The sequence below is a fragment of the Equus przewalskii genome, chromosome 4 (genome assembly GCF_037783145.1).
Source record: "Equus przewalskii isolate Varuska chromosome 4, EquPr2, whole genome shotgun sequence".
NCBI lineage: Eukaryota > Metazoa > Chordata > Mammalia > Perissodactyla > Equidae > Equus > Equus przewalskii.
This window is the reverse complement of record NC_091834.1, coordinates 82,884,701-82,912,045: the sequence shown is the minus strand read 5'-3', so window position 1 is coordinate 82,912,045 and position 27,345 is coordinate 82,884,701. Positions and strand designations below refer to the sequence as shown.

Sequence of the window (27,345 nt, the reverse complement as noted above, 5' to 3'; positions counted from 1 at the left end):
AGACTCACAATTTAATGTTAATCAATTAATTTCTGGAACACAATTCTTAAGGATGCTCAAAAACAGCCAGGAATTTTGAAAAACAATGTATAGAGATGCAAATCTTTAGAGAAGACCTGTTATACAAAAGACGAGCCTTCAAAGAAAGAGTGAAACAGGATAATTTAAAAAGACACAAGGGCTTTGAACAATGAGAGGAAAGACTTGCTTCTGGCAGGGGGATGAAGTTAATTTTAACAGCTTTCAAGGAAAAATGAGGGTTAAGAATGAGGTCAAATGACCAGTAAGACCAGACAGATGCTAGCTTTGAACCATGGACAAAGAAATTTAATCAAAACTAGAACTTTGCGATTCTAAAAGCTGAAGACTTATAGAAAAGGATGGAGGAGACAGTTGAGTGCTACAGAACAGTTTAAATATGACTATGCGTTTATTTCAAACGTCTGTGTCTCTATAAATCTCTTATCCTTGGCACGTTAAGTATCTTTTTGGTTTAGCTTTCCTCTCTTAGTTGACGCTTTCTCAGCCAATTGAGGAGGTAAAGTACCCCAATATACCAGATGAGATGGTGGCCAGTTTTCCCACCTTAAAATTCACTAAAAATAATCCACAAACCTGCAGCTAGTCAAATAGTAACCATGAACAGCATTAGTTATTAACCCCTCAGGTCTAGGGATTTGCTTTAAAAAAGAATTTACATATAAATGTTAAAAGCACTTTCCTCCCCCAAAACCTTCACCCCTCACAAAAAAAAAAAAAAAAAAAAAAAAATTTGTTTGAGTTTAGGGATAACTAACTTGATTAAAGCAAGAGAAGCTGAACTGCAATGAGAGGCAAGCAAAATATTTAAAGTTCTTCAGCATGCTAATCTTATACTTGATGGCCAAAATGGTAGTGGTAGGTGGCCTAGAAAACCATATGGAGACTTGAGAAAACAGTGGTTTCCAAAAGTCCTAGTTAAGGTATATATGGAGAGCAATAAACCATTTGAAATCTATTTTTGAAATCTTTTTATACTTTTTAAATGTACTCTAAGAATTATATTGTGCTAAAACTGAAATTCCAATGACGCACAAATTTGTTCACAATACAGTCTGCAATTGTAATGCAGTTTCTAGTTCATCAAGCCCATATTGTTAGAATACTAGCAATCAGTAAATGCCTGGATGCATAGTAGGGTCCCAGTGCTAGAAAGGTATGAAGAAACAATTTAATGGAAGAAGGGGAAACTGGGGAGCCGGCCCCATGGCCAAGTGGTTAAACTTCCGTGCACTCCGCTTTGGGGCTGGGGTTCGCAGGTTCAAATCCTGGGCATGCACCTATTTTACTCATCAGCCATGCTGTGGAGGAATCTTGCATACAAAATAGAGGAAGATTGGCACAGATGTTAGCTCAGGGCTAATCTTCCTCAAGCAAAAAAAAGAAGAAGATTGGCAACGGATGTTAACTCAAGGTGAATCTTCCTCACCAAAAAGAAAAAAAGAAGAAGGGAAAGCTGTTAGACAAAAAGCTAGCACTTAAAAGATATTAGATAGAGCACTATTGGATATAGAGATAATTGAGTAAAGAAGTTTGCAGAGGCTTGACCTTTAATAATGGCAAAGAGAAGACAGAATTACAAAACATACAGCAGAGAGGTGCCTTCTGAGACTCTTACAAAGTCATACATTAACCTCTTGACTAATTTTTCTTACTGTTATGTATGCACATATACAGTTGTCCCAGGGAAAGCTGGGAAAGTTCAAATTTAATACTGTTAAAGTCAAACAATACTTTCCCCTTAATTAGCTATGAGCAGATGATCAGATTTCTCTAGAAAGTAAAAAATAGGAACGTTTGTTAAATGCCTCCTATGCATTATCTTATTCAACCTCATTTACTACACAACCACCAAGAAAAGTCATCATTATAATGCCCATTTTACAGATTCAAAAACAGATTTAAATTTAGATATCCTCTTAATGTCTCAAAACTACCAGCAGGCTGCTTTTAGACACAAACTAGTCCAATCCTTTAAGTTCCTTTTCCATTTATCATCAGTCTCTCAAGTAATAAATAAGCAGAATAGATGCACAAAGCTGCAAAGTCAAAAAAGCCCAAATCCATCCACATTTATCTGCCCTGTGACCCAACAATAACATTCCTAGGCATACACCAGGAGAAATAAATGTGCATGTCCACCAAAAGACACACATAATAATGTTCATTAGCATCTTTATCATAATAGATTCAAGTTGGAAACATCTAATTGTCTATTAATAAGAGAATAAACAAAGTGTGGTTTATTCATACAATGGAATATCATACACAAAAGAACCTCTACTGATACACATAACAGCATGGATAAATCTCACAGGCATAGTGTTGCATGAAAAAAGCAAGACACAAAAGGGTACTAAGGTGTGATTCCATTTAATGAAGTTCAAGGATAGGCACAATTAATCGATGATACAGGTATCAGATTACCTCAAGGCATAAAAAAAATACTATCTGGGAAGAGGTACCTTCCAGCATATGAAAACATTCTCTGTCGATCTGGGTGGTAGATACAAGGGCACATACGTACCTAAAAAATTCATCAAGCTGTATGCTTAAGATTACCACACTTTATACAAGACTGGATGTTAAACTTCAACAAAAAAGTATTTTACAGCCTGGCCCAGTGGTGTAGTGGTTAAGTTCGCACCTTCTGCTGTGGCGGCCTGGGGTTCTCAGGTTCGGATCCCGGGTGTGGACCTAGCACTGCTTGTCAAGCCACGCTGTGGTGGCATCCCACGTAAAATAGAGGAAGATTGGCAACAGTGTTAGCTCAGGACCAATCTTTCTCACCAAAAAGAAAAAAAAAAGTATTTTAAAAAAAAGCTTTCAGAAAGTGGCAAAGCTAGGCAGAGTAACACCATTTACATTTAAAGGAAGAGTAACTTATTAGTATTGGGAGCAGAATCTGGAGAACACTTGAAATTTGAACCACTGTGTAAACACATTGTTGTTTCTGGCAATTCTACCTCTTAAAAAATGAAGCTGTATATCCAATTTGTTTTGGGGCAGGTATGTAAGTTGGGGAAGCCCAGATTCTACGTAGCCACTGTCCCTGGAGGACATAAGCCTTGCAGGGCAAAATTCTCATAGGAATGGCTAGAGCAGAGGCTGGTGGTAAGAAGGAATTGAAGACACACAGGAAGAGACAAAGCAGGGAAAGGATGCTGAACTACTAGAGGCTCTATATCCTGGGGACACAGCTTCTGCTTTAGAAGAATGAAGACAAAATGAGAAACATACCAACAACTATTCTCTAGTTTATGATTTCTTTTTTTTTTTGATGAGTAAGATTTGCTTTGAGCTAACATCTGCTGCCAATTTTCCTCTTTTTTTGCTTGAGGAAGATTAGCCCTGAGCTAACATCTGTGCCAGTCTTCCCTTCTTCCTTTATTTTGTATGTGGGATGCTGCCACAACATGGCTTGACAAGTGGTGCAGATCCACGCCTGGGATCTGAATCCGTGAACCTGGGCCACCGAAGCGGAGCATATCGGACTCAACCACTAGAGCACAGGCTGGCCCCTGTGATTTTTTTTTTTTTTTTAATTATACAAAATGCACTTACAGAACTTACCTGCACTCACCTCTCCCACAATCTGCTTTAAAACAATACAGGTCTGACATATATTAGCTGCTACTAAAGCAGATGTTGTGAGCGAGGTACCAGGTAGAGAGAAAGGAGGGCTAACAAGGAGAAACATCACAATTGTTGGGGTGCAAACAGTGAATGAGCCCAAAATACAGTGATACACAAGGTTGACACTACTAAGGTGGAAGCCTCAATTACTTGCTGCTTTCGATTTACTAAGATTTTTTTTGTGACTCTTTTTACGCCAGTGTCCTAAATTCCCCACTGCTGCCGCATTAACTTGGCACAGTCCCCAGCCTGCACCCTAAACCTCTGCATGGTGGCAGGCTACACCAGTGACAGGAGCCAGCTACACTGCTGCATCCCTTACCCCACGTCCTGAAACATAACCACTCTTGCAGAAATTATCCCAACATCTATACGCTCTTATGGATTCTGAAACTCCCTGGTTCTTAATACTGGATCATTTTCTGTGCTGGGAACAGATCTCTCAGAACCCAGGATCAGGGGCCCACGAGTGGCTCAGAGGTTAAGTTCACACATTCTGATTCAGCGGTCGAGGGCTCAGTGGTTCAGATCCCAGGTGCAGACATGGCACCACTTGGCAAGCCAGGCTGTGGTGGGCGTCCCACATATAAAGTAGAGGAAGATGGGCACGGATGTTAGCTCAGGGCTAATCTTCCACAAAAAAATAAATAAATAAATAAAATTAGTAAAAAGAACTGAGGATCAGATTACACAGTTCATAGGAAACCTCCTTCTTAATCCACCTGGACTGAACTAGTTTCTACTGGATGATGAATTCCTTTCATGAACATGGTTATAATTCTGCTTAACAATCCAGGATTCAACTACCTCAAGTTCATATATAAGAAAACAAGAGAATTTAAAATTAAAATACTGTAGACTAGAGGCCATAAAAATATAACCCATCTCCCCAGAAGCCCCAGCACTCTCCCAACTGAAGACCAAACTCCAGACAGATTTAAGAAAAAAGCTTCTCTAGTTGTAATTGGTTTGTAAAAACCAAAAGTGTATCTACTGCCCAATGGCATTTATCAGCTCTAATACTTCAAAGGCTGATACAAGGGCTCATTTTATCAGAGCACACATAAATCCTTGAACATTCATAAGTATTTTTCAATTCTAATCCAAATGAATATTATTTTATTGAGGACAAATGGAAATACCAAACACAGTTTTTAAAGAATAGACTATTCCCATTACCAAACCCAGAATACAAGTATTTGTGGGGTAGCATACTCTCGTATTTGTGTATGATAGTCCTACATTCATATAGCGCTGCAATCCCATTAGCAGCAGGCTTAAATTAATAAAATTGTTTGTCTTGTCAGCTTGTGTTACACGTTGTACAAACTTGTTAGATAATCTGCAGAGGCATGACAATTCATTATCCTACAGGGAGCCGATCTGAAATCAGCAGCTTCTGCTTTCAGACACAGCCACCACATCAAATGAGAGCAGCATTTGGAGCCAGTTGCTGCAAATTCTGAAGGGTACAGACACAGAAATTCTGCATACATCCTAGTTCACCAGCAGCAAAAGCGATTTTGTGTTTCACTCCCAGATATAAAGCACCTATGGCTGCCCGGCATCAGTAGGATTATATTTTGAGAAGTCTCTGAAGACCGATGCAACTTTTTCTGGTCCTCAGATTGGCTGGCAAGGGTAGAAGATGTGGTCAGATTTTACACTGGGTTTTAACATCACCAGTTGGCTCATATCAAACCACCAAACACTGCTATTCTCCAGCAAAGGCTGGGGAAAGGGAGGAGGAGAAATGAAGCCCTCTTGAACAGAACTTCATTTTGGTTCAGCTTCAATCAGATGCCTCCAGACTACAACTGCACAGAGGTAGGCATTCACTTCTCACTCCATCAGCTGTGGAAGAACAAGGTGTTACTCCTTTCGGGCTCCATGCTGCCCAATGTAAGCAATGCTGCACTGAATTAAGTTAGCATGAATCCACTCAGATATTTCGGGTAACAGGAAATGTCAGTTACAAAATACTTCCTGGTGTCACTTACATAAAATACAAATTGGTGGCAGATGGAGGACCATGTGCCAATTGTTTCTGCAGGTTACAGAGATCACCCCTGCAACTTGGCCCCAGAGCTTAGTACAGCTATGCAGATTAGAATAAGCCCAAGGACCTAAAAGGATTTACTCAGTTCTAAATGAAATGAAGCCTTTGGAAAAGTGAAAATGTTAATGAAAACAAGACCCACAACTTAAATACTATATTCCCTGCGACATTTAATGCTATCATTATTGACCCATCAGACCAGTGAAAATTCTGGCAGGCCAAAAGTAGGTTTCAAGTTAAGGAATGTGAGCTCCCCATCTGGGGCTGGAGAAATCTGGCCATGCATCAAGTCTGCAGTATTCTTTCAAATACTGCCCATCGCTCTCTGGGAGACGATCACAATCTCCCACACCTCACTGACAGGCTTGGCCATGTGGTTTACAGAGCCCTTCCCTGAGGAAGGATTATACTTCCCTGTCCTGGTGAATTTGGGAATGGCCAGTGAAATTAGAATGAGTCAGCTCTTGGTTGCCATGTCTCTCTTTTCTCTCTAACATGGTATCGATAAGATCCCAGATAAAGAATGATCCATCAGGGGCCAGCCGGTGGCGGTGGCACAGTGGTTAAGTTCATACGCTGCGCCTTGGCAGCCCAGGGTTAACAGGTTCAGATCCTGGGCACGGACCTACACACATACAAAACAGAGGGAGACTGGCAGAGATCTTAGCTCAGGGACAATCTTCCTCAAGCAAAAAGAGGAAGACGCAATAGATGTTAGCTCAGAGCTGGTCTTCCTCACCAAAAAAGAGAATGATCCATCAGCCTGGGTCCCAGAGTGAAGACAACATGAAGCAGAGCCACAGCCTATTTACGATGGATATATGAGTGAGAAATAAACCTCTATTCTCGTAAGCCACTGAGCTTTTGTTACTGCACCAGAAATTAGCTTAAATGGACTAAATAAAGGCTATAGGAAATTGGTCCCAGGACACTGATGCTACAGTGAAAGGCAACAAAACATCTAATGAGAGAGGCAGAATAGCATCTTCCAAAGAATGATGGCTCACTTTAGGAAAGCCAAATTCTTTTACTCTACCTGACCTCATCAACCTGAGCCCTACTTTCACTCAAAAAGATAATGTATAGAATTCCAACAGTGAAATCATTTTTTATTCTCAAAACAGAAAATACTGTGGTGCAAAATGACACATCATATTCAGAGAGTCTAGTATCAGTTTTATCTTTCTCTGCTTCCTATCTTGCTATAAGGCTGCTAGATCCAATTCACTGTTAATTGACAATCTACTTTAGGCCAATTGTGAATAAAATATGAATAAATAGGCTGAGTGTGTTCAAGGGGGCTTCGACTGAAAGCTAATTTTTACTAAGACATCTATTCTTGCTCTTGAGGAGTCAAAATTTTACTTTCTCACTGTAATCTGGATAGGTGAGGTATGATGAAGCGAGGTAACTATTCTAGCAGGAATCAATTATTACAAAATTATTCTGGCTGTGCAGCATTCAAGAGACAGGATACAATTAGAGTTGAAGCGTATTGCAGTGTCAAAAAAATTCAGAGTCCTAAAAGGAAGGACAGAACAAATAGTACCTTAATGAACATAATAAAGAGAAAAGGAAAATCCACAGATCAGACTGTTCCACCTTACTTTGTTTACACATTCTGGATTTTCTGTCACCACACCAAAAGGTTTACCAGAAATGAGGTGTACTATGCATCCAGGTGCCCTAGGAGCCTCTCTTGTCCTACCTTCACAGCAGCCCTATTATAGGACCAATAATCAGAATAAACAAGGATTTGGCCGGGGGTGGGGACTAAGGGAAGATTAAAAAACTAAATTAATTAAACAAAATAATAAAAAATAAATAATAAAATATTTAAAATAAATAATTAAAAATAAATTTAAGAAAAATCAACATCTCAATTTTCATGCCCAATACACCTATGTACAACATCTGGCTCCAATGGGCCTGTTGTGTACTGCCTCTGCTCTTCAAAGATCAAAGCCCATTGTTTCCTATCATCACTACAGCTTTTCGTAAAAACTTCCATTCAGATTACCCTCCCAAACACATAAACTACTTCAGTAAGAATTTAAAATATCTCTGTCTGAACCCAGTCTCTTCTACACCAAACTCTCTGAGTTAAGACACTTGACAGGAATCCATTACCCAGGAGCAGGAACTGAACCCTAAAAAAGCTGGGAGCGAGGTGAGATCACTGGGTCAACAGCACGTTTGTCTCCAAGCTGCCAAACCACACAAACAAGAGTTCAGGATAAAAACTCCACAAACAAAAACAAAACAGCACCTGATCAACGCTAAGCCAGCTGTCTTCAAAGAGACGCTCCTGAGACAGTAACGTTAGAACGGGGTCAAGCCAGATATAGAGACCAAGACTCAACACCTTATACCAGATGGCTGCACACCTCCGCCGACTGGCCCAATCTCATTTCTTTTAGTATGGCCTTTGAGCTGAAAATGGTTTTCATATTTTGGGGGGAAAAAATCAGAGGAATATTTGGAGACAAGCGAAAACTACATGAAATTCAGGTTTCAGTGTTCATCAATAAAGTTGTGTTCGAACATAGCCACACCCCTTGTTTAAGTAGTGTATATGGCCGACTTCAGCTACAATGGCAAAAGTTGTGACAGTGACTGTGTGGCCCACAAAGCTTAATATTTACTTAAATATTTACTATTTGTCCCTTTAGAGAAAAAAATGTGTGCCAACACCTGCTTTATACTCTCTAAATTCCCCTTCTGCTTCCCCAAAGGAAACAGAATCTACAAGCCCAGAACTCATCACTGAAATCACCCAGGAGCACAGCAGAGCAGCCTGTGCGGCAGCGAGAGGCTGGCTGGGACTCCTGAGGAACGTGGGCATATTCATCTTTCGATTTCCCATGCCTGGCACCCAACAGGTATTTAATAAACATATGTCATTGAGTGGCTGGTGAATATAAAAACTATGATGGCTCCACAACAAAACTCCTCACGCAGGGTTTACCAACACACCCACCCCCTCCAAATTTCCACATGCTCGTTATTAGAAACCCCAAGATATCAAAAGAGCAGGAGGAAAACCACTCTAAATTTATACGGAGAGCATCATGTCCAGCACAATTCCTGCTGGAATAAACTCTCCAGTTCTATTAGGAAGAAAATATCCTAGGCTGTTGACAAAAAGGAAAAGATGAGAGGGGGAGAGGCTGAAATGCCACATCTAACAACATGGCTGGCTTAGCTGGATCCCAGCCAACACACGGCCCCATCGATCAGATATTTAGAGAGCAGCACGTAGAAAGAAAAGGGAGCAGGGCAAGCGCCAGCCTTACTCTTGGATGCTACTTGTGATTCAGGCAGCAGCTGCACACTGGGTAATGCTCCCACAAGCAGTCAGCTGGGGAAGCGCTGTGCCTCGTCCTCACTAAGAGCTCAGGCTGCAAACCTGCACAATTGGACAGCCAATTGCCCATGACTAGGCCAGTGTCCAGAGGATGCTGAGGAACCAGGGAATGCAATAGGGTCATTTGTTCCTAACAGCAATCCTGGAAAACTGCAAGGACACTTATTTTCCAAATCCTGCTCTAGCCAAGGATTTGCCAGAGCAGGGATATTGCTGTGAGTCACAGAGAACCCCACACCACGATCTTTTAAACAAATCAGGACACTGAGGCCAGGCTCTCTTGAAAGAGTATCCCTAGGTCAAACGAAGGCTATAATCTAAGGTGCCCTCTGCCAAGTTCCTTTTTTTAATCAGTGAAGTAGTCTCCCTTGGAAAACCTTCCCCATTCTAACCCACCCCTCAAATCATACATTTAAAACCAGGGAAAACACTAGGGTGGTATAGTTTCATATGGGCAGCGCACAGGCAGAAAGGCAAGCTTCCACTCCTCACCGGACACTCCAAACAACGTGTACCACTCTACCACGGACATGGCCAGGACTCCTCCCTTGACACTGCACTGTCCCAGCTAAGGCTGCTGTACCACGGATCTCACGCACTCAGAGCCAAGCCCAAACCTGCAAAAGCCTCCAGAGAAGCTGAGAAGGCTTCTGTGAAGCAAGTCTGATCATCCGTAACCTGAAAGTCTACCTAGGCTTCTGCTCTCAACAAGAGGGAGACTGCATGGGCTTTGACAAAAAATGCTGCCACAGAAACAAAATGTCAGTAACACTTAAAACGGATCTGCTTGCTTATTTTGTCTAATTTTTTAGATTGGCCTCAGTAACATCAATAAAACACCTAGAATGCTCTACCTCTTCAGAACCACTGGTAAACTGGAAAATTTCACCACCGCCATGGGTAAAGTACTTTTTACTACACATACACTCCAGAATAAAGACTAACTTAAACAGAAGAAGAAAAGCATGGAGTCCAAAGACATTAGCACAAATTCATCCTTTTAAAGAAACTTCCTACATTACGCTTCTTTCTTCCCGTCTCTGGTTAGGGGGTTGGGAGGGTAGGTGTACTAGTAACGTCCCTTCCCTGCTAAAGTTCTCTAACAGAGCAGGCTCAGACTACAAGTCCTAAATCCCATAGCCACAATTGTGAATTCCAAAAAGCTCTGAAAACCAAGGTTGTCTTTATAACACATTTGGCAGTAAAACTTAACCTAACCCGAACTTACTGCTGCAACACCTCACCTGAACAGATGTGAAGTTACTTGAAAGTTTTCCTCCCATTTAGTGAGAATATTCATGTTTCACTGCAGATATGTTATGTGTTTAATTATGGGGTTGCTATCTACAACCCCTGAGGGTGGTATGTAATTTAATGTATGACATCTGTACCATAGAACCTTCCTAAAATCCAAAAGTGTCTGAGTTCAGAAACATCTGACCCTAAGGATTTCTGACAAGGGATGGTGGGCTGCATTGCCTTCCTCATCACTCCCACCAGTGGCCAGCTCTGAATCTTTCCACTCTGGCCAATCAGCACATTGAGAGCCTCCAAATCCTCCAACCCAACCCGCAAGCCTTCTCAAGACTTACTCTTTGACCCATCAGCACACGTGTAACCCCTTACTGGTTTAACAATAAACCTCTATGCAGATGAGCATCCCCAGGCCAAATGAAGGCTATAACCTAAGGTGCCCTCTGCCAAGTTCCTTTTTGCCAAAATTTTTGTTGCCACACACCATTCTGTCTAGCTTCGCCTCACGTATTTCCAACTCCCTACTTGAATATTCCCACTTGCAGGCTGTGCCTCCAACTTGTCTGAAGCTGAACGTCTTGTGGTTGCCCAGTCTCCCAAACCCGCTCCACCTCTATCTATCTATTGTTATTAACTGAAGTTTCAACCCCCTGGATCAAAACCTTAAATCTCTACTGACAATTCATAACCACTGATCTACAAATTACCACCCTCCCAAATTTAATCAATCAAGAAACGTTGCTGACTCTTCCTGGTATGAACTTTCTTGACTCCTTTGCTTTTCCACGTCTACTACAAAATTCAGACTCACCACACCTTGGGTTTTTTTTTTTTTTTTTTTTTTGAGGAAGATTAGCCCTGAGCTAACTACTGCCAATCCTCTTTTTGCTGAGGAAGACTAGCCCTGAGCTAACATCCATGCCCATCTTCCTCTGCTTTATACGTGGGACGCCTAACACAGCATGGCTTTTGCCAAGCGGCCATGTCTGCACCCAGAATCCAAACCTGCGAACCCTGGGCCGCCAAGAAGCTGAACGTGCGCAGTTAACCACTGCGCCACCGGACCGGCCTCCCCACAGCTCATTGTTAATACCACCAAAAGCCACCTCACAGACGCTCCATGTAGTGTCTTCTCCTTCCATCTAAACTGCACACTGCCACGGGATGAATATTCCTAACCCTTCTCTTTGCTTAAACTCATGCTCAAAAACCTTCAAAGGCTTCTCAGCCCACAGAATGAAGCTAAAACTACCCTTAGTGTAGCTTTCCAGAGCCTTCAATTTTGCTTCTAAGCAACGTTTCCAGGCTTATCTTCTTAAGGCTAGATGTACACTTGATTCAACAGGGGGAGCTTCTAGATAGACACCCATGTCTGTATATCCCCCTCCGACCCCAGGTATTCTGGGTTAATTAGGAGGGGTGCTGCACCAGACTGTCTGTTATTGCTGCTCTTTCTTTGTACTTTTTTTTTTTTTTTTAAAGCTCCTCCACGATTTCTATGTGCATTTATGATTTGGGGGCCACTGATTTAGAAAAAACTTTTTACTCCCAGCACCCACACAAGCCTTGCACCTTTCACCTACTCCCTCTTCCAGCCCTGCTCCAATGCTATTTCTTCTACTAAGCCAACCTGTTCCACCCCACATCTTGAAACACTTTCTCTTGCTTCTTAACAACTACAGCAGCTAATTCTAACAACCGATTCATATAGTCTTATGAAATCATTTTCTACAGACGTAGGAATGTTTTATAACTCACACTTTTATAAACTTTATGTGTTTAAGTTTGTGGCTCAATTAAATTATAATTTAGAGGAAGACAACATATTTAAACTCTTTTCTATTCTCGCCAGGTAATTAGCTTAATTCTCACACATACTATTAGGCTATCTTTAAAAACCTTCTAAATTGATTTTAAAATTTCTTTTGCCATACAGAGGGTTAACAGACTTCATATCTACCAATTCAGACAAATAACTGCCAGCATACACCTGGCTGATGTGGTTATGGTCAAACACCCAAAGGGGTGTAGCCGTGCTGTGAAAGCATAGCACCATCCATACTAGCTCTGCTCCCTAAGCATATCCTAAGAAAAGGTGAAAAGATCTAGTCAGAGCAGTCAAATTACCAAGTATTATGGCCTGTTTGCATGGAGCCATAAAGTAGGAGACAAGATGTCAATGCGAAGATATAGGCAAGCAGGCCAGGAAAGCAAAACAAAGAATCACAGGCACGATCCAAACAAGATGGAATGACCTCATGACTGCCAGATTCTCACTTCAACATTCTGTTTTCATGCAAGCTTGTGTTCCCACGGAGCCAGAAACAAGGTCAAAGGAACAGGCTAACACAACATTGACATGAGCAGTTGATAACCAAACACATAAGAAATATAAAGACCAAATGTTTGCTAATCCAAAGCAGTAAAAAACACACACAGAAAAGGATGAGAAGGGGGCACAATGACTACATTTGGCCATCTTCACATAAAAATATATTAGTTCTACAATTATCAAGATACCCTGTTCTCCCCTGTTGTCTACAACATACAGTTTCCTCCTGCATTAGTCAAATAAAAGGCAAAGAAAGGAAAGAAATCCCAAGTAAGAGACAATACAATATGGTGACATTGATAATGGAAACGCATGAGCCACTTTAGCTAAAGCACTGCTAAAAATCATTGCAGTGGCATGCCCTGAAAAATTATCCCTTATAAGAAAACATCATGCTGTGGGCTATACAAGCAAAAGTCATTTCCTCCAACCACTGGTGTTGGGTATTGTCAAATATGTCAACCAGGTCCTGTTGGAAAAATTTTTTTTCTAAAGAATCTTCCAGGCTGAATACAAAGTTTTTGGATTATCTGACTCCTACTTCCCTCCAAGACAATAGCTAGAGAAACCGTTCATATCCAGAGAACCCATTCTCAGAGGAATGTCCCTCAATACCCAATGCCAATTCCTTGGAACACCCCATGAGCCGTGAACAAAAACAATGCATTATAGTAAGCTGCCACGTTAGTACAAGTGTTGGTGATCCATGTAAGTGAAAGACAGAAGCAAAAATTATTTCAAGTCCGTGATTCCTCAGAGAGCTAAGGGCAAGAATTGCCATGGGCAACCCTCCACTTAAGGTTCCTTTCTACAGCCACCTGTGCTATTTATGTAGAGGGCATAAGACAACAGGGACTTTGACGATTCATTTAATGATAGGGCACACCAGCATGTCTATAAGTTTCAAAGGAACAGAGATGTTTGTCACTTTGAAGAATTTGGCCAACCTAGAAAGTAGCCCCGTAAATCACATTTTTCTTTCATTTCTATACATAAAATCTAACTCTGCCACCCAAGCAACAACCTCCACATACACAATCAAAAAACACCTTATGTGTACTGAATCAAAGTCATTCATAATGTATTTATTCAATTATTCCAATGTAAGTTTTTAAAGTGACTTTAACATCAAAGAAAATACAGAAAAACAAAATTTGCTGGCCAAGAAGTACAGAGCAATTCGTGTCCAAGTCATCCTGATTATCTACAGTCAAATATTACTAGCATAGGCTGACTACTCAGATGCTGCTATGACTGACCGACTGACCACTGGCAGCCTTTGTTAGTCATTTCTGCAACTCACTGACCACAGGCTCAAAGTGGCCAGTTGTTGCTATGGACTGAAGGGGAAGAGAGGCTGGATATCAATAAAGCCACATAAGCCAGGGCATAAATAGGTATTTTTGTACTACCAAAGCCAGACATCAGTTGTCTAGCCTAAAACACCACCCCATTCAAAGGATTAATGTTCACAGCAAGAAAGGAATAGTAAGAAAAGGCCAGCCACATAAAGCAATCAGAAGCATCTCCCAAGGAAACAGGCACAGAAAATTGGGAAGGAGGAAGACTATCACTCCACCAGCAGGGTGTCTATGTTTCCACTCTTCCTTTCCATCTCTCATGCCCTCCTCTGATAAGTCTGTGACATTACAAATAGATTTCTCATTTAAGCATCCATTGGTTCCTGCTATTCACTCCCATCTCAAATGACAATCCCTAGAGTTTGAGGCACAACAACCCGTTGTTATGGAAATAAAGCAAGACCACATGGGCTAGTGCTCAAAAGCTAGCTTAGCTGGCAAGAAAGAGCTGAATGAAATGTGTAAGAAAATTAAATTAAGACCTCTGCCTGATTCCGTGAGACAAGGATATGGCCAAAACTATATATATTTTTTAGAAGCATTTTCTAAAATTACAGTGCATCACAATGGCAGACACTCTGCTATATAACAAAGAAAAAAATGATTTGTAAAGATGCACAGTTCTCTACCATGACCATTCCCTCAAGGTATTCCCTACTTTTTTCCACACAGTGCTTATAAGTAACATACAACATCAATACACACAGCTGTACACACAGACATGGCCTCCTCAGCAGAAGAGTGGAGTACTCGAAAATGCACCCAAAACCTTCTCAATATCTAAGTATACAGTATGAGACCAGACAGACAGCAGCTGAAGGGCTCTGCCAGAGGCCCCTTGGCCCGATACCTCCCCCTCAAACATTCAGATCCTTAAATGAGTCAGGCCATCCAGCACTACCATTGATAGTCAGCATTTAATTAGTCTATATAAGGATTCGTGATTTGGAAGGGTTATCACTGACTTACTATGAATATGATGGAACAACCCAGTGATGAAAAGAAGATAAAATCTCTTTTAGGTAAGTTTGTGGCAGCCCTTGAAAGGACAGCAGAAAGTTTAAACTCATAACTTTATAGATAGTAAAAGATACCTAATCTGAACTTACTCTCCCCTTGTGCTAAGATGATGTCTCCCCACATCATCATACGTCATTTATGGCACGCTACAACAGGCCTACTACTCAGAGGACTCTCGTAACCAAAGCAGGAGAATTTTAAATATAAGACAGCAACATCCTTAAACCTGCTTAAAAAAAAGTAGCTGAACCTACAGGCCAAAATAAGTCCCTTGTTTCCATCCTTTTCCCAAATCTTCACACAGTGGAGTGAGCATCTCTTCCCATGAGTATCTTTCTACTTATCAAGGATGTTTAAAGGACTAACAGCACTAATTTTATATAGTTTAAGGTTATTGGAATTAATCTTCTTCCTAAATATCAGTTTATGAATAGAATTTTTAAAAAGGAAATCCTGCTCAGGGATTACATAATTTACAAAATACAAATGAGACAACACAGAGCAGAAAAATCAGCTGCATGTGTGGTCATCTTAGAATTTGTCCAAGTGGCCATTTAAGCATGCAGGGGAGTTATAGGTATGGTTTTTGTAAACAGAAGTATTTATTATATCTCCAACCTCTCTCTTTCCATTGTGGGGGATCAGAATTGGCCACCCCAAAATGTGTCTCTTTGCCTTGCCTTGTTTATTTTTAAGAACAAAAGACTCAGAGAAACTTTGACCTCACTCCACCAACTGCCTAAAAGAAATTTAAGATAAAAGGTCTGTCCCAAGGACAGGCCATCACCATAGATAGACTGTGAGAGTCCTTGCTAAGCCTATTCTTATCTACCAAACATTTGCTTTTCCATTTCCATGTGAATTGCCTTCCTCCCCTTTGAAGTCCCAAACCACTAACCCCAACACCCTCCTCTGTCTTTACCTGAAGATAGCATCTAAGGGAACAGCCCATGGAGAGTTACTCAGCTTTCCTGGGTTTCTCCCATATACATGCTATAAGGCTTTGCTTGATTTTCTCCTGTTATTCTCTCATGTCCATTTAATTCCTAGACCAGCCAGGAGGACCTAGAGTGAGTAGAGGATTTGTCTTCCTCCCCTACACCACTATTTATTTAGAAAACAAAATTCTTTAGAAATCATTTCTCTTTCTGCACCTATACTTATGAATTTACAGAAAGGGGACCAAGAGTAAAGGTTATCATGTGACAAAGGACTTTATCAAGTACGTTATTTTCCTGAAAACAAAAAAGAGAAAAGACGATGATTCCTTTGAGAGAAAACCTAGGACAGCTGGGGGAAATGAGCACATCATCATTTATATATTCACATGAGAACCTGAGTGGCCCAGTTCAAAACGCTTCTTGTGTAGAACAGGGCAGAAGACATAGAAGAAAGTGCCCTACCAGGCAATAACGTTTACTTAATGCTCATTGTACACGCAACAACTCTAACCTTGGTCATGCATGGATGTACAAGAATAAAAACTGTGACTTACTTTAGCAAATGAGTGTTTCATCACAGAGTATACTGGTTGTTTTAAAAAGTCATAATTTATATATACACAATGGGAAGCAAACATAAGCCCAGAATGTCTAAGGCCTCCAAAACGAACAAAATGAATTTCAAGAACATGGAAGAAATAGAAAAAAACAGGAGCCTAAGTATATTTAGCACACCTTCAATATCTATTAATTATAAATATAGATCTTCCCTAAATCAGTGTTAATTGCAAAGGGAATATTCATGATTACTTTGCTAAATAAACAGATGTTTGACTAAACTTACAACTTAATCACCATCATGAAAGATATATTATAATCTACTATCATTAAAAAATCACCACATACAAACTTAATTTAAAAAGGGTTTTTACGGCAACTCTAGGTTCTTCATTAGAACCAGCATCATTACACATTTGAAAAATATTTGTATCTATGTGCAATTTACATGTCTGTTGATAAAAGACAGGTGCAATGCCTGGAAAATGAAGTGGAACCTCAACAGCAGGTGAGAATTTGACCACTAAAAACACTGTGATTGCCAATTTCAATGAGAAAATGACTCAAACTTACAATATGTTCAAGCTGGGAAATCATCAATGAATGACAGGCATACATGGTTTAAATCAAAAACACTCCCCTCTAAAAATGTCGATACTACTTTCTTCCAAGAGCCAGAAACCATAAATCATGAACTTCCTCCTGAGGAACAAGGTGACCATCTCAGGCTCACAGTCAACACTAGAACCTTCAGACTTATGGAAACCATTCTCTTTAAAATATGGTTCCAATGCTTTTTACACAAACAGCTTCCAGAAGGGACAGGTTATAAAGATGACAGTGAGGATAGAGGAGACAAGAGAAGGAAGAGAGGGTGCTGACCTTTAAATGCAGAGCTACCAAAAGGCCGGGGGCTATTTTGCTAGAAAGTAAAAACATCACGTTCCTCCCTGGCATCAGAGTAGTGGCAGTAAATGCTTGCTGACATTCAGCCAAACGACAAGGGCTGTCTGAGGCGTGGCCTTCTCAAAATGTCTCGGTAAAAAGCAAAGCTTCAAGGGAAAACACCTTGCAGACTAAGGTTCTTGTACACTGCAAAGGCACCTCTGCAAACTGAAAAAACACAATGAAATGACCAACCTTGCAGGTTCCTGAGGCTTTTGACCAGCTTACAATTCAGTTCCATCTCTAGTATCAAGCTCTCCACCAATCTTTGGGATCTATCATCTTCCTGCTTCTTTTTCCTCCAAGAGGAAAAGCAAATAGTTGTTTGGATATGAGGTTGTGTCCTACAACACTGGATTTGACTGAAAGGTTTAAACGGAGAAAACAGAGACAGAAATCCCCACAGCAAGAATAACATTTGAGGGTGGACGGTGTAACACGTTTTACCTCCACAACCCTGCCCAGTCAGAGTCTCTGAATGGCCTGCGTGTGAGTTTCTACCTGACGAGAAGTACAAGCAGGACCACCACCAAAATCCAGGTGGTAAAGAACGACACTCAAATGTGATTTCTCTCTCCTTTGAATCCCCACAGCACTTGGGTTGTATCCCTCCTGCCACGTAGCATATGCTGCCTTGTTCAACATGTGCTTGAGTTATTCCCACTACCAGACTGCGAATTTGACAGTGGGGGCTTCATCTCTCATACCTTTGGAGCCTTCCTCATCCCCAACCCAATACATTGTTCCAAGTAAGGACAAAGTGACCACCTGAAGAATTATACTGCTAGATAATGACTAGACACTGAAAACATTCCTATGCCCTGTGCTTTGTGGAGCACCTTCATACAAGGAAGAAGTACACAGTGCTTGCCACACTCTCCCTGCCATCCCCCAGCCCCTTCTGCTTCTTAAGTATGACAGACAGGAGTGAACATGAACCTCTTACTACAGGTTTAAAAAAAAACAAAGCATTGGAGGAAAAACAAAAATGAGTTCAGGTTCAATGGAACTGGAATGATACTCTCCTACGAGTCCTCCAGAGAAGTTTCTTGCCTTTTCAGAATGTGAAATGCTGAGTTACTACCCCTAGTGACCCTCAGGGAGAGTGACAGTTTCAGAAACTCAAAGCCACTGAAAATGACACTAATTCTGCCCTTTGGTGACACCACAATGGAGAATGAGAAATACCCTTCAATTTGATGCAATTTAAACATCAGCCAAGGCCACATCTCGGTGGCACATGTTGTCCTCTAGTCTCACTGGTTCCACCTTGGATCAGGCCCACTTTCACGCCCACTTTCACCCACTAACCCTAACATTACAACATCCTTCTTCTAAGATAGCCCTCGCCCAGTCACCAGCTGCCCATCAAGTAGATCTCTTCACCAAAGATTAGAAAGTATACCTTTCTGAAGTCCTTGCAGGACTTATGTTCTGGCTAAAGAAAAGCTAGGTCGTAAATCTTACTGCTCAAATTACCAAAAATGCTACCCATAGGGGTAGCATTCAAGCTGAGAATAACTGAGAACAAGATAGGAGAGCCCAGCAATTTCCAGGTATTAGATTTAACAATAAGGAATCCATTACCTGACTCTAGGGAAGCACTGTGAAGATTAATTTTAAGACTTTTAAAGAGATCTGAGCTCCCTCAAAAGAACAGTAAATAAGCACAGTGTTATCATTTATTAAACCAAGTTCAAAAGTAGAGGAATCTACTGTGTTCCATTCCAACAAGAGGGCCTTTTAAAGTCACTTGGGGAAAAGGAATGATTAGCTCCCTCTCACAAGGGCCACAACAGATACACAGCTGAAGGGAAAGTCAGAGTGACGAAGACAGCTTAAGGGCTGGTCAAGAACCACACCACCAAGCAACACTGGAACACAGTGGTCTGCAAGCCTGTTTGAGAATTATAATCATCTGTGCTACAACAATGCTTGAACTCCACTCCCAGAGAGTTTGATTAACTGTTCTGGTTGAGGTCTGGCATTGGGTTTTTTTTTTTTTTTTTTTTTAAGTTCTACAGGTAATTTTAAGGTAATGTTCTAACAATAAACAAGATCAACAAAGAACGAGCAAACAAAAAATAAACTGGTAAAGGACAAAAGAAAAAGGGCATTTCAAAGAGCCAACTTGTAAAAGACCAAGCCAAAAAAAATAAAATCACTTTCAATATTTAAAAGGGTCATTTTAATTTTTATTTCTTAAAAAAGTTTAATTATATATAGGACAAGTCTGGGATCAAACTCATAAGCATCTGTATCAGTCACGGGCATTCCTAAGGGAGAATTAAAGTTTCCCAGATAAGTTTCATAAATCAGGCCACATTGCGGTTTTTAAGGCAACTACTGGCACAAACAATAGCACAGAAAAGTCAGACTATTACTATTAATGATTCTCATATCAATTCTAACATTGGGGGGGTTCCCTGATACTACCAAGCAATTCTCTGACACCAGCCGGGAGTCCTACAATTTAACTCAGTTCTGACACTATCTACCTGAAGACAGCATCAGATCCCACAGATTAAGGGCTCAGTCTTCCAAGTCAGCCCCCTCCACTCCCCACCAATAGCAAGTCCAGGCTGTTACCTGTACTTCTGACTAAGAGACTCTAAACTGGAGGTTCCAACAATCCTCTCCTTGAGTTCGATTAGTTTGCTGGAGCAGCTCACACAACTCAGGCAAACATTTTACTTACTAGATCATCGGTTTATTATAAGAGGACATAACTCAGGAACAGCCATATGGAAAAGACGCATAGGGCGAGGTATGGGGAAAGGGCGCAGAGCTTCCATGCCCTCTTCTAGTCTCCACCTGTTCACCAAGCCGGAAGCTCTCCAAACCCAGTCCTTCTGGGTCTTGATGGAGGCTTCAGTACACAGGCATCGTTGATTAAACGATTGGTGGTAGATTCAACTTCCAGCCCCTCTCTCCTCCCTGGCGGTCAGTGGGTGGGACTGAAAGTTCCAATCCTCCAATCATGTGGTTGGTTCTCCTGGCAACCAGCTCCCATCCTTGGGAGCTTTCCAAAATTCACCTGATTAACATAACAAAAGACACTTTATTGCTCTCATCACTTTGGAAATTCCAAGGGTTTTAGGAGCTCTGTGCCAGAAACAGCGACAAAGACCAAATACATATTTCTTAGTATAAATCACAATATCACAACTGTGGTAATTATTTTCTCTCCTTACTTCCAGAGGGGACAGAATATATAATAATGCTTTATAAGGGAAGAGCTTTCCAGAAGGAAAAAATTTAAATTCGTCATTTAAGAAACGAGTGGCTATGACATCTTTATTATGGAATAACTGAAAATTCCTCAAAGTGTAAATTAAATGATTACTTCAAACAATTCTTAAGGCAAGCTTAACAAGATTTACATCTACAAGATTTGGGTTAGACGCCATCATTTTTAATCATAAGACCCCACTCAGAATCAATCCCACCAGATCTCTACCTTTATCTATCACAGCCACGCAGGACACAAAAAAAAGGGGTTCTCATATCTAGTTGCACATCAAAAGCCCCTGAGGAGCTTTGAGGGAGGGGAAAAGGAAAAAAACAAAAGCTATCTGGGACTCACACTTAGAAATTCTGATTCAGTAGAACTGGAGCATGTATGATTTTTAAGAGATCCCAGGGTGATTCTGATGTGCAACCAAGGGTTGAGAACCTCTGCATTAAAAGCATCGACACTAAACATTTTCATTCTGTATCGCTCTGCTGATTGAGCCATGCTGCTACAGAGTCAGACCCAAAGCAGGCAATAATCGGTTCTGTTCTGTGACACACAGATGAGTTACTGTGATTCTTTAGGGCTGTAATTTAGTGGAGTTGAGACACTGATGAGTTCACGGCTTTGTTTCTCATTAATCTTTTATTGTGTTCCAAGTTGCGTGTGCTTTTCATTCCATGATTTCAAATCAACACATAAAAAAATTTTAAAAAATACCCAAGCTACTGTCTTTTTTTGTTGGCATTTTGCATTCAAAAGATTCTTGATGAATAAAAGATACCGCCCATACACACAGCCAGGCATGTGTCCATTACAAACAAATGTAGCCAGTTACCCTTAGAGCAGGAGAAGATTATGAAACCTGTTTTTGCCCTGAATCTTAAAACAACAGCTGAGATCTGTGCTTGCAGGCAAGAATGAGCATTTAATTATGAAGAGCAACTTGAGCACAGGCTCACCAAGAACGGATGTGCCAGGAAGGCATACAAGTGCTTTATGCTGGCAAACACGCAGGGGCTGGGGGAATGAGCACTATGCGAAGTGTGTCTCCCCACTCAGAGGCTCTCTTCTGACCAATCTTTTACCACGATGATTTTAGAACTTGGATCCCAAGATCTGTTATCTATTTTCATAGCAACATCGCAGAGACCATCCTTATCAGCAATTACCTGATTACCCAGATGCTTAAGAATTTCCAGAGCACCTTGGCCACCAAATTAACCATGGCTGAAACCCTCAGACCTAAGACAAGACAGACTCCCAGAGTGCAAGGCCCAAGTCCAGTTCGATACGTGGCATCTTCCTTTCTGCATTTCTTCCACGGCTGTCCCCGGGATCTGAGGATCAGGATGCTGAGTCCTACCCACTCATCTGCTATATACTCTAAAATGAGTTACACTGTCCCTTGGTGGGGATATTTTGGCTGGATTTATTACCACCCACCCAGGGGGAGGGACAGCTAGAGGCTTCATTAAAGCTGGGACAGCTCAAAGCAGTCCCTTGAGGATGCAGGCCAGGGAAAGGCAGATGATAATTATGGAAGAAATCATGGCGGCTGTCTGCTGTCTGGGTCTCAGCACCCAGCACTAGGGAGAAGCAAGTTATTTTAAAAAACAATAAAATAAATAAATCAGCTTTCTGGGTTCACATAAATATTTCGCTAATCAGTTGAAGGACAGTAAAGGGAATACAGGAAGAGTGTCTAACATTTAATCGGATTTGGGTAAAATATTACACTTTCCAAAAGTTACTCAAGTGTGGCAGGGAGTCTATGAGCTAAAATTACTTTTTCAAATGACCAATATACTAATTTCTTCTTCAGAACCACAGGGAAGGACCCATACAAACAACACAGCATCACAAAATCATCACCAGCCCTGACTCATTCTTTCCCCTCCTGAAATTGCAGACACATTTGAGCACAACCCCTCCCACCCCAACCCCCACCCCAGTTTCATCAGCATCAAACCAGTGAGGGCCAATATCACTCCAAGCCACACACCTGTGCACAAATTAAAATATCTCCACTCACATTTCCTGCACATCAGACACAACTAACTCTGGAAGCGTCCTTCCAAAGCCCTCTGCCAGCTCTTACAGCTAGGGCTACAGACCCAGTCAGAGGGGAACAGAGAGAAAGCTTATTAAGCAGAGGCAGGAAGGTGGGGGGAGAAGAGTGAACACCTCCCCTGGGGTCATACAGGCACCTCCTAAAGACAGTTAGAGGTGGTGACTCAGCCCTTATCCGACGATCCTCCCCTGGTCTCCTAGGTTCCCTGGACCATGTTTACCTGAAGACATGATCATCTGTGGAGGATGGAGAGATACGAAAAGAGACCCAAGTTAAAAAACAAAACAAGACGGTATATAAATGCAACTTTCATTTGGGGCCCCCTCATCTGCTGATGGAGTTTTCCCAGATAAGCAGCTGATCCTTAAAAGAAACAGCTTTCAGTTGAACAGAGCTACACTGCCAGTGGCTGAAAGAACACACTGGAGCACTGAGCTGCAGAGAAAAGACACACAAAGAATAATCAGAGAAAAGAATGCAAAACTGTGCATGTGAACACTTCAGAGGATCTGAGGGTGTCTTCTAATTATGCCATACAGACATTAACTATGTAAAGAGTTACAGTAACTTCTGGGTTGGTGCATAATAACATGCTCTATGTTCCCAAGGCACCAAATTAGGGTTTTTAGCCAAGTACTGAATTCAACAGTTTAACTACTCAGTGACATGGGACACAGACGGTATACTGTACCTGTATCTGCATTTGTCAATAGCTGCCTTTTTGCCTGAAAGTAGATTTGAGATGCTGATTGTAGGTTATAGCCTCAACAACTTCAGCCTTAACTCCCTGTAAATATCACATCACTTCTTGAGGTCAAACAAGAATATGTTGCCAGTGTTCAGATTCACACACAGAGGCGGAAGGGCTGTGGAGATCCTGCATTCAGTCTCATTTCCTGCCAACCTTGAATAGGCAGCCTCTTCCTCAAGATGGGGGAATGGTATATTCCTTTAAATTAGCAACAATGATTTTAATATCTACTGGTCACCAGTGCTGTTGTATTTTAATTAAATACAACTGCTTTATATACACTAACTTGGGGGTGATTGTTTAATCACAACAGGATGCAATGCAATAATCTGCAATGTAATTGTACAAATACTTGCAAGTGCTTGGCCTGTGGAAGTCCCTGACAGAGCAGCACATGGGACAAAACAAATAAATACTGCCGGCTGCACTCACAAAACTGCCAAGGGAGTCTCTGAGTTCCCATTAAAGTGTCTCTCCATGTCCCAGCCAGAGCGACAGAAAAGAGCAGTGGTCCCTGGGAGAAGATTTACCAACTACCCTCCCCCTTAGTTCAGAAGCAGAAAGTTCAGCTGTTGTGGGGAGGGAGCCAACCTGGCAACAAAACACAAAGGGCTGGATCCCAGCCTGCTTCTAAAGAACACGGATAGATAAGGAATCAGGTGATTAGAGAGTGTAGTGCCAGCCGGGCTAAATATCAGCCCCTCTGGGAACATGTATCTGTGCTAAGAATTTCTTACACTGTACTCAGCACAACCCTCCCAGGAGCTGCCTCAGATCTGAATGGACCGTCTCCTCCTTACTAGTGCAAGGCAAATTTTCTAAGAATGAAGATATAACAATTATAAAAACTGAAAATAATTCATATATCCAAAAATTGGTGGAGACTAGTTAAATAAATTATGGTATGTCCACATTCTTAAAAACTTCACAGCCATTAAAAATCATGTTTTAGAAATTATTTAAATGCCAAGGGAAATGCTCAGTTACAAAACATGAACACGGGGAAGCGGTGAGAAGGCCATGAGATATTCATAGTGGTGATGTTGCCTCTGGGTGGTGTGATTTAAGTAACTGATATTTTCCTCTTTAAATTTTCCAAACTTAATAAAAAGAATGTTACATTTATAATCAGAAAAAAACGTCTAGGGTACAGAATGTATGTAAAGATTAAATCAGAAGCCTAAGCCATCTATCTAATGGGGTTAATGTATGAAAATTAAACTCATAATGAAGTATCTAGAAGCAGATGCTCACGGGGCTTGGAAACCTGTACAAAAATGACCAGTTTGAGACTCTTTATTAAAAAGGGGGAATCCACGAGCCAGCCTGGTGGTGAAGTGGTTAAGTTCATGCACTCTGCTTCAGTGGCGACCTGGGGTTCACAGGTTCGGATCTCGGGCACAGACCTACACACTGCTCATCAAGCTAGGCTATGGCAGTGTCCCACATACAAAATAGAGGAGGATTGCCACAGAGATTAGCTCAGGGCCAATCTTCCTCACCAAAAAAAAAAAAAAAAAAAAAAAAGCTGGGGCACAGAATCCAATCTCTTCATAGGATTGGCCTGACTGTTCCAAACAGTGAGGTTACTAACTTCATACAGGAGACATAACTATTAAGGAGATATGGTTCACCAACTTCTCCAATGTTAAACACTCATTCAAAATATAAATTAGAATCTCTCTTGTTATAAACTATGGTGCCTCCAAAACGGTTGCAGGAAATATTTGTAAAAATACATTGAAACAAAAAACACTTGTGTTACAGTAAAACATGAAACCAGATGCAGCTTCTGGTAGATGGCAGGAACAGGAGCTTGGAGAGAAGTCCACCCACCGGTGTGTAAGGGAGAGGATCACCAACCTGACCAACCAACATGAACGTCCATGGGGCACATCTGGAGGCAAGTAAAACAGATCCCAGTTCATCCACTTACCAGGGAAGGAGCCTTGAATAAGCTAAGGAATCTTTTCACATCTCTGTTTCCTCATCTATCTAACAAGGGTGGGGATGGAGAAGGTGTGTGTCCAACCCCTCATGTGCTGCCTGGGCCACACAGACATCCAGGGCCGCCTCAGCCTTCCTCAGGGTCCAGCCACCTCCTGGACTCCAGTAACAAACCAACTTCCTCTACAAGAAAGAGAACACACCTTGCCCCTCAGAACCGTCTCTGGTCTGTTTAGCAGTTGGACTTCACATCATAAATTAAGAAATCCAAAACTGACTTTTAAATCACATCTTTGAGTTTATTCGCATAAATCAGTTAACTAACAGACAGCGTTCCTCAGCCTAGAAAGCTCAGAGCTGAACTCTAAAAAGAAGCTGAACTGAGCAGAAGACTTTCTACAAGGCCTTAAAAACCGACAAGCTTAGCCCTTCATCAGTCGGAATGAAGAGTCATCACCCTACACTAAACCTACACAATGTACTTTCGTGTGCCTGTTATGATTCAGAAGGCACTTTAGGATTTTGCTGTGCTGTCTCCTAAACCACAATCAAGCTCCTGGCTCCTCTGTATGTGCAATAAAGCACCTGTATTTTCTTCCAACCATTCCAGGGCTGCTTGCACAGCCCGAAGGCAAGTGCAGCGTTTACCATGGCACCTTACCAAGTTCAGTTCATATAATGGCACACGAGGTGTGAACCCAGATCTAACAAGGCACCACTTCATAAACCTTTTCACTTTTGATCATCAAGTGAAATTCACCCTGAAACCATTAACAGATCCCACCTAAACTAAACATCGGCTCAAACAGTATGTTATAAACCCTAAGAAACTCCACTATTCCCTAGAGAACCCTATTCTCTTCAGGCGGAATTCTCTGATCTCCCTTCACTGGAATCCTCAGGAGAAGTTCTAAGCTAAGAAGAGATCTGTCTGGTTAACAGTTGGCTGGGGGGAGAACAGCTCTTACAAGAAAGAGCAGAGATCTTACTGCATCTAAGTCTGGCTCACGGAAGAAAAATGGTATCGTCAGAGACCAAAATCCTGGACAATAAGCCTTAGTAAACTCCCCTTTTCCACTGCTAGGAGCAACAATCTAGAACAGTAGTCTCAAGCTGAAATGCAAGAGAACACCTGGTAATTGTGAAAAATGAACATTCCAGGCTCCAACCACAGAGATTCTAACAGAAGCAGCTTACAAATCACACCGTATGAAAAACTGACCTAGCCTCTCCTCCAGGGGGAAAGCTCTCACCTGGATTTGACTGTGAGAGCCAAAAGGGTACATACCTTTGCATCTGAGCTCAGGCTTAGAGGGAGGGGGAAGAAGAGAAACCATGAAGAGAAGGGCAGTGGCAGACCCCTATACACACTGCCAGTGTACTGTTCAATCAAAAGATATGCCATCAACAGAGATCCACTTAATCTTTGTCCTCAGAGCAGTCCTGTGCAAACCCAGAAGGCCAGAGCTCATTTGCAGCAAATAAGAAGCAATAATCTTGGCAGCCATATTTGCAGTGTATCTAACAGTTAACAATCAAATGATTTGCACTTGTAGAACTTCCTATCAGGGGATGCCTTAGAACCGTACATATGAGCATCATTCTCCTAGCAGGGAAGGCGACACAGGTAGAAGGGAGATGTACCAAGGTCAAACGGCAGCCAGAAATAGCAATGAATCCCTACTCTCCAGCTTCTGAACTCCAAGTCACTTCAGCATCACCACTATGCCACAAGATATACAAGCATGAGGAGGAGAGTGTCAAAAACTGCTTTCTCAGATTTTAAGTCCTCAAGTTTCCCTGCTACATTAAGCTCTATACCATGA

General features: G+C 41.4%; 1 protein-coding gene across 1 annotated transcript in view; it reads right to left on the bottom strand.

The window, feature by feature from the left end:
• The window catches only part of SND1 (staphylococcal nuclease and tudor domain containing 1), a 407,468-nt gene that overhangs the window by 309,619 nt on the left and 70,504 nt on the right, over positions 1-27,345 (bottom strand). The window lies entirely within an intron of this gene.